This window comes from Mercenaria mercenaria, chromosome 3 (assembly GCF_021730395.1).
Source record: "Mercenaria mercenaria strain notata chromosome 3, MADL_Memer_1, whole genome shotgun sequence".
In the NCBI taxonomy this organism is placed as follows: Eukaryota; Metazoa; Mollusca; class Bivalvia; order Venerida; family Veneridae; genus Mercenaria; species Mercenaria mercenaria.
In genome coordinates this window covers 88,911,841-88,927,786 of record NC_069363.1, presented here as the reverse complement: position 1 = coordinate 88,927,786, position 15,946 = coordinate 88,911,841, and the positions used below count along the sequence as shown (strand labels likewise).

The following is a 15,946-nucleotide window of genomic DNA, read 5'->3' as shown; positions in this document are numbered from 1 at the left end:
CCAACAATTCAGACAATTTGTGTTAAGAAACCATTTTATGACCGCCCTTACGTTGTCTCTAAACAACTTTTACTTAAGAAATAATTTATAGCAAAAAAGTGTTTTAACACTATTTATGCACGATGGGCGGTTATACGTCGGGCGTAATAATTTCACGAGGGCGCAGCGTACGACGTATTACCGCCCAAGTGTAGAAATAGTGTTAAAACACGGTTTTGCTATAAATAATTTCGATTCAAATATGACCTTAATCTAAAACAGTAGATAAATTACAGTAGCGCTTTTGGTCGCAACAAAAATATTCACGTCACCGCATGTTAACGTGGCGTCATTCTAGCGTAAGAGTTTTTAACAGAGAAAAACATCTTAGAATGTAAAATAATTTCAGCGAACAGGCGTCCAAGCACTGAGCATTTGCCATCGGAATCATCGAGCTTATCTTATAAATAACGTCCTTGTTCCGGTGCAAGTTAGGTTTAATTAGCGTCACATCAAAATAGTCTTTCTGAACAATTTCGACGCTTTGTCCAATGCTATTTAGAGCGTAGGGCAGCGTTTTATTTATTTTGGTTGAACTGCTTATATCTTTTCTCGGCAATTACATGTCACATTTAAGAAATACAGAGTTTTAAAAGCAATAAACCTCAGTTAAGTCGTGATACAAAAGTAACCATTATGTCCTTGGAAGTAGAGAAGAACCTAATCTAATTTTTGTATTGGTAAGTTCAAGCCAGTATAGCTACATATATTGCTTCGTATTAAGGTAGTCGACACGTAATGACACTCAAGAATTCCAGTGTTAATACGTTTTCTCTTTGGCAATGGGCAAAACTAAACAAACCGGAATTTTGAATTGGAATCTGAGGTTACGGAGCCTGTATATCACAGAAAATGCTAAAAGAAAAGTTAAAAAGTAGGCATCATATCCAAGGGGTAATTATACAATACATGTACCAAAGCTATGAAAATGGGAGTGTTTCCATCAAGAACACCCAAGAATACAGTTAGTCAGCTTCTTGTGTGGCGCTTACACGAAGGTTAATTCAAATGTTTCGGGTTTGCCTTCTCTTAAAGTGCACTAAATTTTTTTCTAGCCAAGGTACCCTAAACTCGGATAGTCGGAAAAAAGGGTTAATGTGGAATTGTGCTATGTTTATATTAGCATAAATTGCTTTGTAGATGTGTACCATTTAATTAGAACTTAACCGTTTCCTCTTATTAAGAAAAAGTTACAAATAGCATTCATTGACAAAACTGAAACTGGTTTAAACTTCAGTAATGTCACGTTACCTTTTTACCAGCGTCATAGACTTCATTTTAATCCTTATTCCAGCCCTGAAACATTTCACTTGCAAGTAAATTAGGATGCGAATAGAAACCGATGGCTGAAACATTGGAACACGTCACTAATCTAAAATATCACAGAATGATATTAAAATCTTTCATTCATGTATATCACTTTCAGCTCCATTCATCACTGAGGAATCAGGATTTGGTAAATGCAGGATATTTCCAGTATCTGCAGTAATTTTCTTGTCTTCTGTCATTCTACCTAACACGCTGTTTGAAACATCTTTATTTTTTCTTGATTTTGTCTGTTTCTCTACAGACTTTGAAATATTAACTATCCTAAAACTTGGTGAATTATCATTGACAGTCTCATTACAATAGCTTTCACAGTCAAGTCCTTCACATTGATTCTTTAAAAATTTAAATAAATTCTCGAGACAAATACACATGTTTAGAAAATTTACAAAAAATGTTGAATACGTACTCAGAATATCTGAACTTCCTCTAGAAATTCTGAAGACACACTAAAACAACCACCCGTATCATATTTACATTCACTGATAGCTTCATCTTGTAACTTATTGCTGAGTCAGTCTTTTTTCCCTTTACATAATGTTATTAAAGATCTTTCATGTTTTAGTTTGATTTAAGTACTAATGGCTCGTTATTATTTCATAATCCAGGTTACTAACAGCATGTACTTAGTGTTCAAAATTTTGTGTATAAATACATTGTATCTGAATCTTTGTCATTTTTGTTAAGTACTGGGAGTGAATGTTCTCTGAATTTCCTGCCAGCATTTTATGGGTTCTTCAAGACAATCACAATCCATAGCTAGCTGTGAAGGTTAATTATAATGAATAGATAAAAAAAATTGATAAAAAAAAAAAGAAAAAAAAAAGGAGGGATCAATTACGACGAAGCGCCGGCGTGCATATGCGACAACAAAGCCACCAGCCCAGTAAAGCTCTGATTCTCAGATTTAGGTCTGGGCTCAAACTTAAAGCAAACTGAACAATTCCCGCCTTTGACCTAAATTTTATCCACGTAGTCAGACTGCCACGGTCGACAGCTAATTTACTTTACCCTCTTTAATTTTTGGGACTCAGTTAGCTTCAGTATTTACTAAATTAATTGTCGTTGGGGTTGATATGCGTAAAAAAGCCCGTATGCAGTGCCGCCTATGCATTTGATCGCTCGAGCTATTTAATGACGTCATATATTGTATGACATAATTGGAATTTAGCATTTGAAAAGTTATTGTATCATGGCGAGCTTGTTAAATGTGTAGAAGGCTGTATTCTAAGAAAGGCCGAAGCAGCTGACGACTTTGTATCGTACAAGTTCTTCCTGGATAATGCATTTGAAAAATACTGTGATTAATGATATTGTTTCAAATGCATAGTTCAGTTATTTGCCTGAAATTCTTCGAAACACAGCCGCAGATTGACTGGATCATTTTTCGGATGATGGATTTTCTGTGTAAAACTTCTGACTTTGAAAATTTTGCATTGAACTGGACATCGATTGAAAGGATTTAAGGATAAATGGAATTATGATTAAAGGAATTTATAACTGAATATTTAATGGCAGGATTTTTTCGTGCAAAGTAAGTTCTTTTTCTATTTTTCATTATTACATTTTTCAAAATTTCGTTTGTATACTAAATTGTATATTCTATTTCAAACCCATTCTGGTTATTACGGGAGGAAAAATAGCTAAGTGTAAAAAATAAGTCTGAAACGTCCCCGAGGAATAACACGTGAAATTTCCCGAAAATCTCCAAAATAGAGAATATTTGGCAATGGCGACCAGAAATAAACAACAGCGAATTCCTATAGAGAAACTGAAATTTAGCCGCATGGGAAAACCAGATTATTGCAAAAAACCTTGAAATTCTCGAGGGTGACTTTTTTTTATTCACAAAAACATGTTTTATGATATTTGATCTCGTGTCATTTCTTCATATCAGCCCAAAGTTGAGGTCCAAAATTAGGTGGGACAGACTATAGTTACCCATTATAAACCTGTTAAGAATCTATAATTAAATTACTAACGTATTAGTAGGGAATCGATCCCTCTACGGTAACATGCGATATACCAAATGAGATATATACTATCGAATTAAAAAACTGTGTACTTCCGGCACGTGCACAGAGCGTCTGACTTCCTTCGGAATTTTGGAAGAATACGCTTTTTCCTTAGGCATAATAAGCGTCTACATAACTTGTCCGAACCGCAACGTCTTGCTTATTAGTACAAATATGGATATATGATATATATACACGAAGTGTGCACTTAGAAATAAAAGCACCTAGTGAGCAGAGTTCATAATATGAAATAAGGCAAAGCCTCAAAGCGAGCTCAAAGAAATCGGATTTAGATAAAAAATATTATGCATCATTTATTTGTCACAAAGAAACTATTCACTAGTCACAAGAATTCAGGAGAACCTGTTCACTTGGAAAAGTCTACATTTAGTGTCAACATACCTATAACAGTGAATATCATACGTTGCAAAATTAATGGGAAGCCGGTGTCACGGTGACGTCATTCCCGCGTTCCCGTTTATTTCTGCTTATTAATGACATTTGTTTCCATTTTCTGCCCGATGCTTGATCTTTTAAATGAAAATAATATTTTTCTTCATACAACTGGAAAGCATTCTTTCATTATTGTTGAGCGATGAATATTTTTAGCAATTGAATAAAGTTCTGTATTCACTCCGGAAAGAAGTACTTCCTGCGAGCACCTATCCGTTAGGGTGCGCTTTTTAAGAACTTCCGACGAAACTTTTCAAATCCATCACCAAATGTGGAAGTATACTTGCGTTACCGTAAAGCTCGATTCTCGAGCAGGCCCTTCGGGCCTGCTCTTCGAGCTCGCTATAAATATATATACCTCTTCGGAGGGTGCCGGAAACTATCTTTAATACAATACAACACAATATGGGCACTGTTGTTCTTATTACAAAATCTACCTTTAAATTGATAGGGAATCAATCCTACGCGTAGCGACGAAAGTCGGGATCGATGCCTCTACGGTAACATGTGATATTCCAAATGGGATATTTACTATCGAATTAAAAAAAACGTGTCCTTCCGTGCTCTTTTCAAAGTTTATGGGATATCCTGAGGCTAAAGTTGGATCAATTTCCGATTGAGGCAGTGCCTTATTTCATATTACAAATGTATATATTAACCATAACTAATCTATTACTAACCTATTACTAGTTCATATCTAACTTGTTACGCCTTTAACTTATATATACTTAACGTATTACTCGCTAGCTAACCCACTGTTTACCTATTACTTACTCATTTCTAACCTATTACTAGCCTATTACTAACCATCTGCTATGTAAGTTTAATAGTAACAACATTAAATTTTTGAACGGTTCCGCCCATGTTGGGAATTGGAAAGCAAATCTTTATAAACAGTATTTTGAATGCAAACATGTACATCAAAATCAATATTTTTTATGTAATCCATTTTTTGGAAGTTTGCTTATTTCATAAAGAGTAAGGAAGGCGAACCTTTTCCTGTCATATTACATATATTTTATTTCAAACATATGTGCATACTACAATTTACAATATTGTTATCATACAGGCTGAAAAAGGATAGATCCGAAAGCTAACCTTATAAAGGTCTTCTCCTATATGGGATAACTTACAGTAAATTTGGCAGTATTACATGATTTGTTTGAAATGTGTTATCGAACAAAAATCAATTGATATGCATTGAATCGAAAAAATGAGATGAAACATTAGTATCAAGTTAGGACAAAGTTTTGAAAAGAATCGAGATTAGAAAATAGAAGTTTATTGTAATTAGTAATTATAACATTAAAAAATGAAAGAAAATTTATGCATATTAAGAAGATTCCGTCCGCTAATATGATTTGCATAGACAAATAATAATATAAATAGTGAAGTAAAAGGCGTCCAAAAGAAATGAGAGGAAAAAGAAATAAATGTATGAGGTTTGGTTTGGATTGATGAAGGTTTGGAGCAAAACGGAATGTTTCTTAATGTAGTTAAGCTCATGGAAAACGTTTACTTTCCCTGATGTAGTTTTGAACTGCTAGGAATATACTGTTATTGATGTCATCGCTAAGATTCTGGTCACCATACAGAAGAGTGTGCAGAGTGACATTGCAGAAGCTGGAGGTTGTTTGAAGGAGTCTTCTACGGATATCGTTGCACTCTGGACATTCAAAGAAGAAATGATTATTGCTCTCAATGCTTCCGCACTGACAAGGGGGTGAAGGATAGATGTTTTTCTTGTAGAGATGTTGGTTCAGAGAGCTACACTCAGTACGCAGCCGGGCATGATAAATTTGCCATTTCCGTGCACCAATGTAGAAGTGTTTTGGACATGTATAGGTGTTTCGTATTAGCTGTGATTTAAAGGAAGACAAGGTTGGTGAATTTTGTATTTCTGACGGTAAATTATTCCATTCTCTTAGAGCAGATGGTAGAAAGGAGTTGTAGTAAAGAGAAGTTCGAGTGCGTATACCTTGTATATCATCAACATTGCGTAGGTTGTATCGAGCTACTTCACAAACAGATAGAGGAACTAAAGCTGAAAGGTAGCCAGGAGAAAGGCCATTTTTATTTTGTACAAAAATATGAGTTTATGCTTTCGTATCCGGGTTTCAAGAGATTCCCAAGGAACTTCTTTATGAAGTTCACGAAAAGATACTAACTGAGTAGTTCCAGATACAATTCGGGATGCTTCATTCTGTATTTTGTCGAGTTCTTGTTTCTCATACTGAGTGCAGTTCGAAAAGATAACATCAGCGTATTCAAGAAGTTGGGTATAAAAGAAAGATATATTATTTCCAAAGATTTCCTATCAAGTTGAAATTTTAATTACGGATGCGTTTCCATGCCTTTTCTGTAATACAGGTGATATGCGTGTGCCAAGAACATTATGTAGATAAGTGAACGCCAAGGTGTTTATTGGAACTAACAGAGGCTATTGGTTGATTGTACATAAGAAGAGGTGGATGGAAAGGTTTTTATGTTTTTCTTGAAATTACCATTGTTTCTGATTTAGATGGATTGAATCTGACTAGCCATTTGTCAGTCCAATCTGAGATTTTGTTGATATCGGACTGAAGAATACCTGCAGCATATATCGGATGATCAAAAATTATGTGAAGACTAGTGTCATCGGCAAAATAGTGAATATAAGAACCCGTGTCTTCTACTATGTCGTTGATATACACTAAAAACAGGAGAGGACCAAGGATAGAGCCTTGGGGAACTCCTGCCTTTATTGTAGACCAACCAGACATGGTACCTGGTAGAACAACAGCCTGCCGTCTATCAGAAAAGTAATCATAAAACCGGTTTAGAAAAGGTCCCTGCACAGCAGCTGTTTGGAGCTTGAGAATTAAGCCTTGGTGCCAAACTTTATCGAAAGCTTTGCTTATATCAAAAAAGACTGTGCGAATTTCAAGGCCATCATCTAATGCCTTACAAAAGCTATTATACAGATATGTGAGTTGGTTAACTGTTGATTTTGTTTGTTTTGTTTGTTTTGGGTTTAACGCCGTTTTTCAACAGTATTTCAGTCATGTAACGGAGGGCAGTTAACCTAACCAGTGTTCCTGGATTCTGTACCATTACGAACCTGTTCTCCGCAAGTAACTGCCAACTTCCCCACATGAATTATCAGAGGTGGAGGACTAATGATTTCAGACACAATGTCGTTTATCAAATAGTCACGGAGAACATGCGCCCCGCCCGAGGATCGAACTCGCGACCCCGCGATCCGTAGACCAACGCTCTTACCTACTGAGCTAAGCGGGCGGGCTTGGATATCTGTTGAATCTCCAGGTTTGAATCCGGACTGGAAGGAAGAGATTAAATTATTTTCATGAAGAAAATTAAAAAGATATTTGAATATGATGCGCTCAAAAACCTTTTCAATACAGCAAAGAAGAGAAATCGGTCTGTAGATCGGCAGAGATGGGTCGCCTTTTTTGAAGATGGCACAGACATGAGCATCTTTCCAGATCTGAGGCACCTTAGCATATTGCAAAGAATAGTTGAACAAGGAACAGAGTGGAAATTCTATTTCTGAAGCTTTTTCTTGCAGGATACGGTTGTTTATTTCACCAGGCCCTGAGGCTTTATTAATTTTTAAAGATTTGAGAGCGTCCTCAACGTCTTTGGGTGAGATGGAAATAGATAGAAGCTTATTTAAGGGTTCCTGATAGAAGTTATTTGGCAAGTCTTTATTAGAATTGTTAAGTGACGACTGACTACTACAAAAATCGTTTAAGAGTTCAGATTTTATTTTCTTATCAAAAATCAGTTCTTGGGTGTTAGGTTGTTTTAGTGCAGGTATTGTTTATTTATCGGCAGGTATTGTTTTTACCGGCCCATTTTATTCATAAAGTGATTTCAGTTTTCAGTTTATTTTTTTCTGATTATAAATGTGACTTATATGTAAATTATATGATTCGTCACTTTATCAATATTGAATTTTTGAAATCCGTTAATTTACGTTGATACAACTAAGTCTTCACATCAGATAAGCGTTTTGATTCGACCGTTAAACGATTGCTTTTTTTAACAGAGACTGTTAGTTGAAGACTTTGTCACATATATATGACTTCATATGTATATAACACTGCATAAATAAAGAAAAACCAAAATGTAAAGTCAAGACATAACATAATTAACATAATTGTAAAATATAAGGTAAAAACGCGGTTGATGAATATTTGAAGCACCCCGTCAGCTATATCTTCTCACTAAAATTTCTATTTGTGGTTGGTCTACTTTGCGACATGAGGCTTTGGCTGTGTTTGCTTGCGCAATATTTCCAGGAAGTCAACCCTTACCTTTCAATCTTTTTTAAACTTTCGTAATTTCCACTTGGGTCTGGAACATTTGGTCTCTACACACTTTAAACACGCCAATGTAGTTCATACCTAACTGGAACGATAAAAAACGCGATTCATTTCTTATTTTCAGAATCATTCCAATACACGAACTACACACTGTATAACGCTATCAGAAATAACAATTTCACACTTAAATCAAGGTTTATTATCATTTTTGTCGTTATATTTTTTTATTAGTTAAATTGTTAATTTCTTATTAGTAAACCTTTACGAAAGTGTGTGGGGTCAACATGAAAAATGGAAGGGGGAAGGGGTTATTTATTATAGTGACCCTATATTTTTTCATGACTGGCCACGGTCACTAACAAACCCATTCATTAATTTTGTTTAATCAACAACAAATGTTTTAACATAACCAAGATTAAAAACCACCTAAAATAGGAGGCCAGCATGTGACCACCTGTTATAGAGTATTGAGGTAAGAAAATAACATTATTTAACCCTTACCATGCTAAATATCTACAATGAACTTGTCCATCTTCAAAATTGGAGGGTACCATTTACTATTAAAAGGGGTGCCTACCAAAAAGACACTGGCTGAATAACGAGCAGGGCGGATCATGATCAGATTTCACGCCTTTGCAGGTTGATCATGACCTACATCTACACTGGTCGCAAAGGCAAAACCAGTCGTGTCCAGCATGGTAAGGGTTAACCCACCAGGTAACCTATATTATATATACCCTACTATTTCTGCAAAAAGACACAAACAAAGAAAAGAGAAATGCTTTCAAAACAAATAGCTGTGTATAAGATTTTATTTAAACAATCTTATTTAGTGCATCTTTATTTATTAGTTCAGATCTAGATTTTAACCTGACTTGCATCTAATATATGCCTTGCACAATAAAATTCATCTTATACATGGTTTATGCAAGTTCACGAAGCGGTTTGGTAAAAAACACTGAACTGCATACTCGACAATATATACGTACATAAATACACTTAACAAATGCTCAAACGCAACTCTTGATAAATGATATTTGGCATACGTTTAGATAAATATGTAGTTACTGGCAAGTGAAAACATTTTACCATCTCCACACATTTTTAAAAGCAGTCGTTTGTCACAATTCTAAATGAGAGAATTTCATAGCAAGAACAAAATCATAACGAAAAACAGAAATAATCATTACTCTGACAAAAGAAAAAGATATGTTATAACTTTTTTATGGAATCTTGGCACAATTTTATCGAAAATACTATGTCCACCCTGAGCCGCGAAAGAATGTATTGAAAATGAATGCGTATAGACAAACTATGATTTCTATGGTGGCTTATTTCTGCCGGGAGACATCTAGGTAACTGTCAGGGTAAAACGGTAACTTGTGCATTTTTTTCTAGAACCTTTTTAGCCATATTGTTTCTAGATATTTTATTTATTTCCTGAAAATGTTTCAGAGCAAAGGTTTGCTTTAATGCTACGAGATGCTTCGTAGCTGTTATAATGATATTCTAAACTAAAAAGTTGGGCTTTTTTTTCTGTAAACATTATCACGATAAATTCTTATGTAAATTCTTACTGGCTATAAAATCGCTGATTGTAATTTCAGAATTAAAACACGTACGATTTGCTCATGCATAATGTATATACCAAGCAGTGCACGGTGACATACAATTGATATTTGTTTTGCTCGAATCATGTGCATGTGGAAGTTAAGTTAGAAAATATTTGATTATAATTTTGTACATGTAATTTAAAAATGAAAAATGTGCGTAAGAAGCTTGTTTAGTGCGGATACTAAAATATGTTAAGGCTTTTTTTGCAGTAGTTGTCTTTTGCAAACCCCATTAGTAGAACGGTGCGCTACAATTTCGTGATCTTGCGATATTACAGAACGGCGATACGATACAACCGTACTGCAGAGGAGGACCACAATGTCGCTGCGAGGACACGATACGTGATAATCGATCGTGATATCGTATCCCGTCGTATTGTTTCGTCGTTGTATCATGTCGTACTGTACTGGTCTCGTGTCGTACAGTCGACAACCTTCGAATTCTCATAATTTGTTAAGGTAGTGGACACGTAATTACAATCGGCAATTTTCGTTCGTTTACGTACTCTCCGTATGTCGTTTCGGTATTTTCCGCTTATTATGAAAAAAACATTTGTTATCATGGCCGAAGGATGCCGAAGTCAAATACGAAAACAAAAAAAGTAATCGCATGGGAATTGACGATGTTTTTTCTTACCATCACCGCCACCTTAAGAAGATGGTGCGACGGCATAAAGCTATATTATAACGGCATGACTCGACACGAAGCCATAAAACTTAACATTTGCTGTTGCAGAATCGCGTCGTTCATAAATATCATGTTGTACCGTGTAATCGTATCATATCTTTCACAGTATCATATTCCGTTGAAGTCTTATATCAGACAGTCGACATAACAGGGAGTTTGGGTAGAGGTACTTACACGTTTCTGTAAATAAACGTAGATAAATGTCTTTAATCTAGGACGAATTCGAATGTTATCTCTTCATCTGGTGCGTGTCTATAAGACTAACGTTATCAAAATAAAAATTTAAATCAGAACTGAATACAACACCTTTTAAAGAATATTTCTAGTTTTTTTTTCTTACTAAAATAGGTGATCAATAACGTTTAGTTTACAGAAATGGATAGAAATCAAGGAACAAGGTGAGTCACCCAGTAACGACACTTCAGTTTATTTTCCGACAGAATATCTGAAGTCTACTGTTTTTTCTATTTGTTATTTTTTTTTTAAATTCTCTGCGAGAAAATCAAGAGGTATTGGCGCGTGCCTTCTTTGTCATTACAGGGGACAATACATCTGAAGAGAACACTGTCAAAAATGTAATTTGCTATAGACGTATTACTTTTGATACATGGATTTGTATTGTAATTTTAGAGAGCTATTAAATGACGTCATACTGCATAGTCTATAAATGGCTGACATTGAAGATCGTGCGATAACAAAAAACAAAAAGAAAAGACGTTTTAGGTATTAGGAAATTAATGCTTTAATTCTTAAGAATGTTTTGAAACCTAATTACTGACAGAAAGCAAGCATAAAGTATGTCTGTTTTTTTTATTGATTTTAGTGCTTGCTATTTTCACTTATGCCGACAAATCTTAATCTATATATGTAACGTTTTTCAGATGCCTCTCAACACACGTGTTTATAGCATTGAGCATGGTAGTAGTATCCTTTTTAATCTCATACGTCTATCATTTCATCCGTGACAGCACGTTTAGTCATCACAGGGAGATCCTCTCGAATCAGATTGATGACGTATATGATTACGTCATAGTTGGTGGTGGATCGGCCGGTTCCGTATTAGCATCGAGACTTTCCGAGGATAAAAATTCGAGAGTTCTTCTACTAGAAGCGGGCGGCTTTTATGACGAAGATCCATTGTTCCATGTTCCAATACATAGTTTCGAACTTGGTGATAATATACACGACTGGAATTACTATACAGTTTCTCAAAATGTTTCGTGCCTGGGCCTAAACGAAAATCAAAGCATTTGGCCACGTGGTCGCGTGCTAGGAGGAACTAGCGTCATCAACGGTATGCAATATACCCGAGGAAGCCGTTATGATTACAATGAATGGGCTGCGAATGGGTGCCAAGGGTGGAGTTATAAAGAAGTATTGCCTTATTTTTGAAGTCAGAAGACATTCAAATTGATGAACTCAAGTCCTCCAAGTACCACCACTCAGGCGGACCACTAGCTGTGTCTGATGGACATGTTACAAAACTGTCGGACCTGTACATAAAAGCCGGACAAGAACTTGGGTTCAATATCACAGACTATAACGGCGCTGATCAAGAAGGATTTAACAAGATTCAAACCACTGTTAGAAATGGAGTTCGGGATTCTGCCGGATTAGCTTTCCTTGGACGCATCGGAAAAAGAGCAAATTTAGACATTGTCGTTAAAACATTTGTTACTAAGGTAAATATAAAGGACAAACAAGCTCATGGTGTATTTTATATTTACAAAGGCAGGAAGTCATACGTATCAGCACGAAAAGAAGTGATTTTATCGGCAGGAGCTATAAATTCACCCCAGTTGTTAATGCTTTCAGGAGTAGGTCCGAAGAATCATCTCCAATCCTTAAATATCCCTGTAATCGTCGACTTACCAGTTGGAGACAATATGCAAGACCATCAAATGATATTTTTATCTAGTAAAATAAATAGACCAATCAGTTTAACAGATGAACTTTTGAACAGTTTTTGGACTCATTTAAGGTATCAGATATTTGGCACTGGTCCACTTACTACGGCAGGATCTGAGGGCTCAGCATTCCTTTACAGCAATGAGTTGAAAAGAGGAAGAATGAGTGTCGATATTCAATTTATGATCGTCAGTAAGTTCATTGATACTAACTGCTTTAACTTCAAAGAAGGTGTTGCAACTGAATACTTGGCAAGAGACGGAAATGTTGAGGGATTTAGTGTTGCAGTGAGCATAACGCGTCCACATAGTAAAGGTATCCTCCGTCTTCGAAGTTCGGATCCTTTTGACCATCCACTTCTCGATCCTAAATATCTCACAGACAAGAGAGATATTGGCACTTTCATTACAGGAATCAGACTTTGGGAAAAATTCATGCATACTCAAACTATGAAAGATCTCGGCACAGATATCAATCAAATGAAGATGTCGTTTTGTTCGCAATATGAATATCGATCAAATGCGTATTGGGAATGCTTTGTACGACATCTTGCGGTAACCGTCTACCATGTTTCATCTACATGCAAAATGGGCGCGGTAAATGATCCTACAACTGTTGTGGACTCAGACCTTAGAGTGAAAGGAATAAAGGGACTCCGTGTGGTTGATACCTCCGTGTTTCCAGCAATAACTTCCGGGAACATTTATGCTCCGGTAATCATGGTGGCTGAAAAAGCGGCCGATTTGATCCGAGGACAAGATTCTGTTAAACATCTAAAACAAAATTTGCCTTGAAAATCTCTGAAATCGAACCTATTACTACATACTAAGTTGCCGGTCAAAATATAATCAGAGAATTTTCGAGGCCAAGTGTTGGCAGTTGTGGACACTTATATTTCTTTAACTAAAGTTTCCGATTTAAGATTACTAGACAACATGTGAATTTTGAAAAGTTATATGGCTAACTACACACTGACCGCTTTAGTTAATTATATAAATAGAGAGAAAGCCATGCCTCAAGGCTCCATGGTAAATCTCCAATGTTAGCTTTAGATAAATTTTTTTCAAAATGTTAGGCGGACTTACAAATAAAACCTACAAGAAAGACTTTGGAAACAAAGACCGCCAGCAAAGACCGCCTCCAGGCGTAATAATAGCACTTGGCTTAATCAAGTCTCTTCATGAATGTAATACTTCGCGCATCTGTAGTACCGAATTACGCCTAATTATATCGTACATATGCCTTGAATGGACTACATGATCCCAAGGACCATGAAATATATAAACATGATTCCAAATTCGGGGCGATATTTTACGATTTTACGACCGTAATGCTGCTATGTAGATTGAAATTCTCGGTCACAAAATGATTTTCGTTTCCGTATACCGAGCCCAGACTTGACTGTAGAACCACGCTTTTATTTCCGGTTTATCAAACGTGCAAAACTACCTTCAATGATTAAAGATTGTCATAAATGTATCTGTAAATAGATTCCTTTGAAGGAAGCAATGCAACGAAGCAGAGGAACAGCTGACTGTGTATAATCTAGTCTGCTTATGACAGGTAGTGAAATGTACAGCACCCCTCACGCCACTAGCACCGACTTTGGCCAAGTTTTATGATACAGATACATGAAATGACCTCCATGATCCACGGGACCAGTCTGAGAGTAGTGGCAATTTTATGGAGAGTTTATTTCCTCCTTTAAAAAACTTTTTTGACAGTCTGAAAATCCCAATTCTCACTAGATTAATTTCAAAGATAATTTAAGAGGATTTTGTATATACAATACAACCTCTCCAGAGCGGTCCTGTCTGAAAAACCTCTCTATAACAACATCATCAAAATTTCCCTAAGCTAAAATATATTATCAAATTTACCTCTCCAGAACAACAACCTCTACATAACAGTCAATATCTGTATCTCCCAAAGGGTGTTGCTCTACAGAGGTTGAACTGTACTCCCGTAAGGGCCATCATGCTATTGCTGCTGCATTAGATATTTGTGTTTCCACGGCAATAAGATGGCAAGACACTAATGACCTGATAGTATGGTTGCACTATGTCGATGAGCAAAGCACGACAGTGATCGAAAGCACGACCACAAATACGCGATACTGCGTTGAAGTATACTAAGGCAGCACTATATTGGTGACACAATATTACTGTACGCGTTTGTCTTCGTTCCTTTACTACATTATAATAGTACTACTTTTGGACAGCAGGGCTTGAAAACATGTCCAATTTCCGACTGACGAGTGGAAATCGAACCGGAAGCAAATTGCTTATTGAAAGGTTCGTTCCACAGGTCCAATTTCCGGCCGTTTTCAGTGCGTATTCTTTAAAAACAGGTCAGAGTTTGGTCATCTATAACAAGTCGGCATGAATTGCAAGCAAAACATCTGGGTCCCGAAAATCACCAGAAAAACTCGAATTTCCCACAGATCAGGACCTGGAGAAATGACGATTTTATTGTCAATGGTCCAGTTTCAGGCCGTTTCGGTGCGTGCTTTTCTAAGTAGGTCAGTGCTTGGTCATTCAGGATCATCTGGGTCCCAAAAATCTCACCAAAACTCGACTTTTCCAAGTTCCCGACCTACATGTATAGAGAAATGATGATTTTTAAAGGTCCAATTTCCAGCCGTCTCGGTGCGTACTTCTTATGGTAGGACAGTGCTTGGTCATCTAGGAATACCTTGCCATGAACTGCATGCTATATGTCTGGGTCTCAAAAATCACCACAAAACTCGATATTTTCCTAGGTGCCGACCTATCTTAGCATGAATTTCATGCAAAATATCTTGCTCAAAACTCCAATTTCCCACTGGTTATGACTTCGAGAGAAATGGCGAATTATTTTTTGGGTCTAGTTTCCGGCCGTTTTGGCGCGTGATTTTAAAGTTGGTTATTGGTCCCGACCTGGAGACAAATGGCGACCTTTAAGGGTCCAGTTTTCGGCCGTTTTGGTGCGTATTTTAGAAGTAGGTCAGTATTTCTTCATCTAGAACAATTTTAGCATGAACTACATGCAGAATATCCGAGTCACAAATATCATCCACAAAACTCGAATTTTCCAAAGGTCCCGACCTGGAGAGAAATGACGATTTTAAGGGTCCAGTTTTCGGCCGTTTTGAAGCTTCTTAAAGAAAGTCGAAGTTTGCTCATCTAGGATCACCATAGCATGAAATGCATGCAGGATATCCGGGTCTAAATATTACCTTAAAAAGTTCACGACCTAGAGAGAAATGACCATTTTTAATGGTTCAGTTTCCGGCCGATTCGTTGCGTATTTCCTGAAGTAGGTCGGTGTTTTCTCATCTAGGACCACCATATCATTAATTGCATGCAAAACATCCGGGTACACAAAATCACCTCAAAATTCGAATTTTTCAAGGATCCAGTTTCCGACCCAGCCCGCCCGCTTAGCTCAATAGGGAGAGTGCAGATCTTTGGATCTCAGGGTCATGAGTTCGAGCACTGGGCGAGGGATATGTTAAAAGACATTGTGTCTGAAATCATTTGTCCTCCATCTCTGATTCATGTGGGGAAGTTGGCAGTTACTTGCGGAGAACAGCTT

The 15,946-nt window shown here is 36.6% G+C and overlaps 1 pseudogene; it reads left to right on the top strand.

The window, feature by feature from the left end:
• The first annotated feature begins 10,620 nt into the window (after window positions 1-10,620).
• On the top strand, window positions 10,621-13,476 carry LOC123523367 (glucose dehydrogenase [FAD, quinone]-like; annotated as a pseudogene).
• Window positions 13,477-15,946: the final 2,470 nt, after the last annotated feature.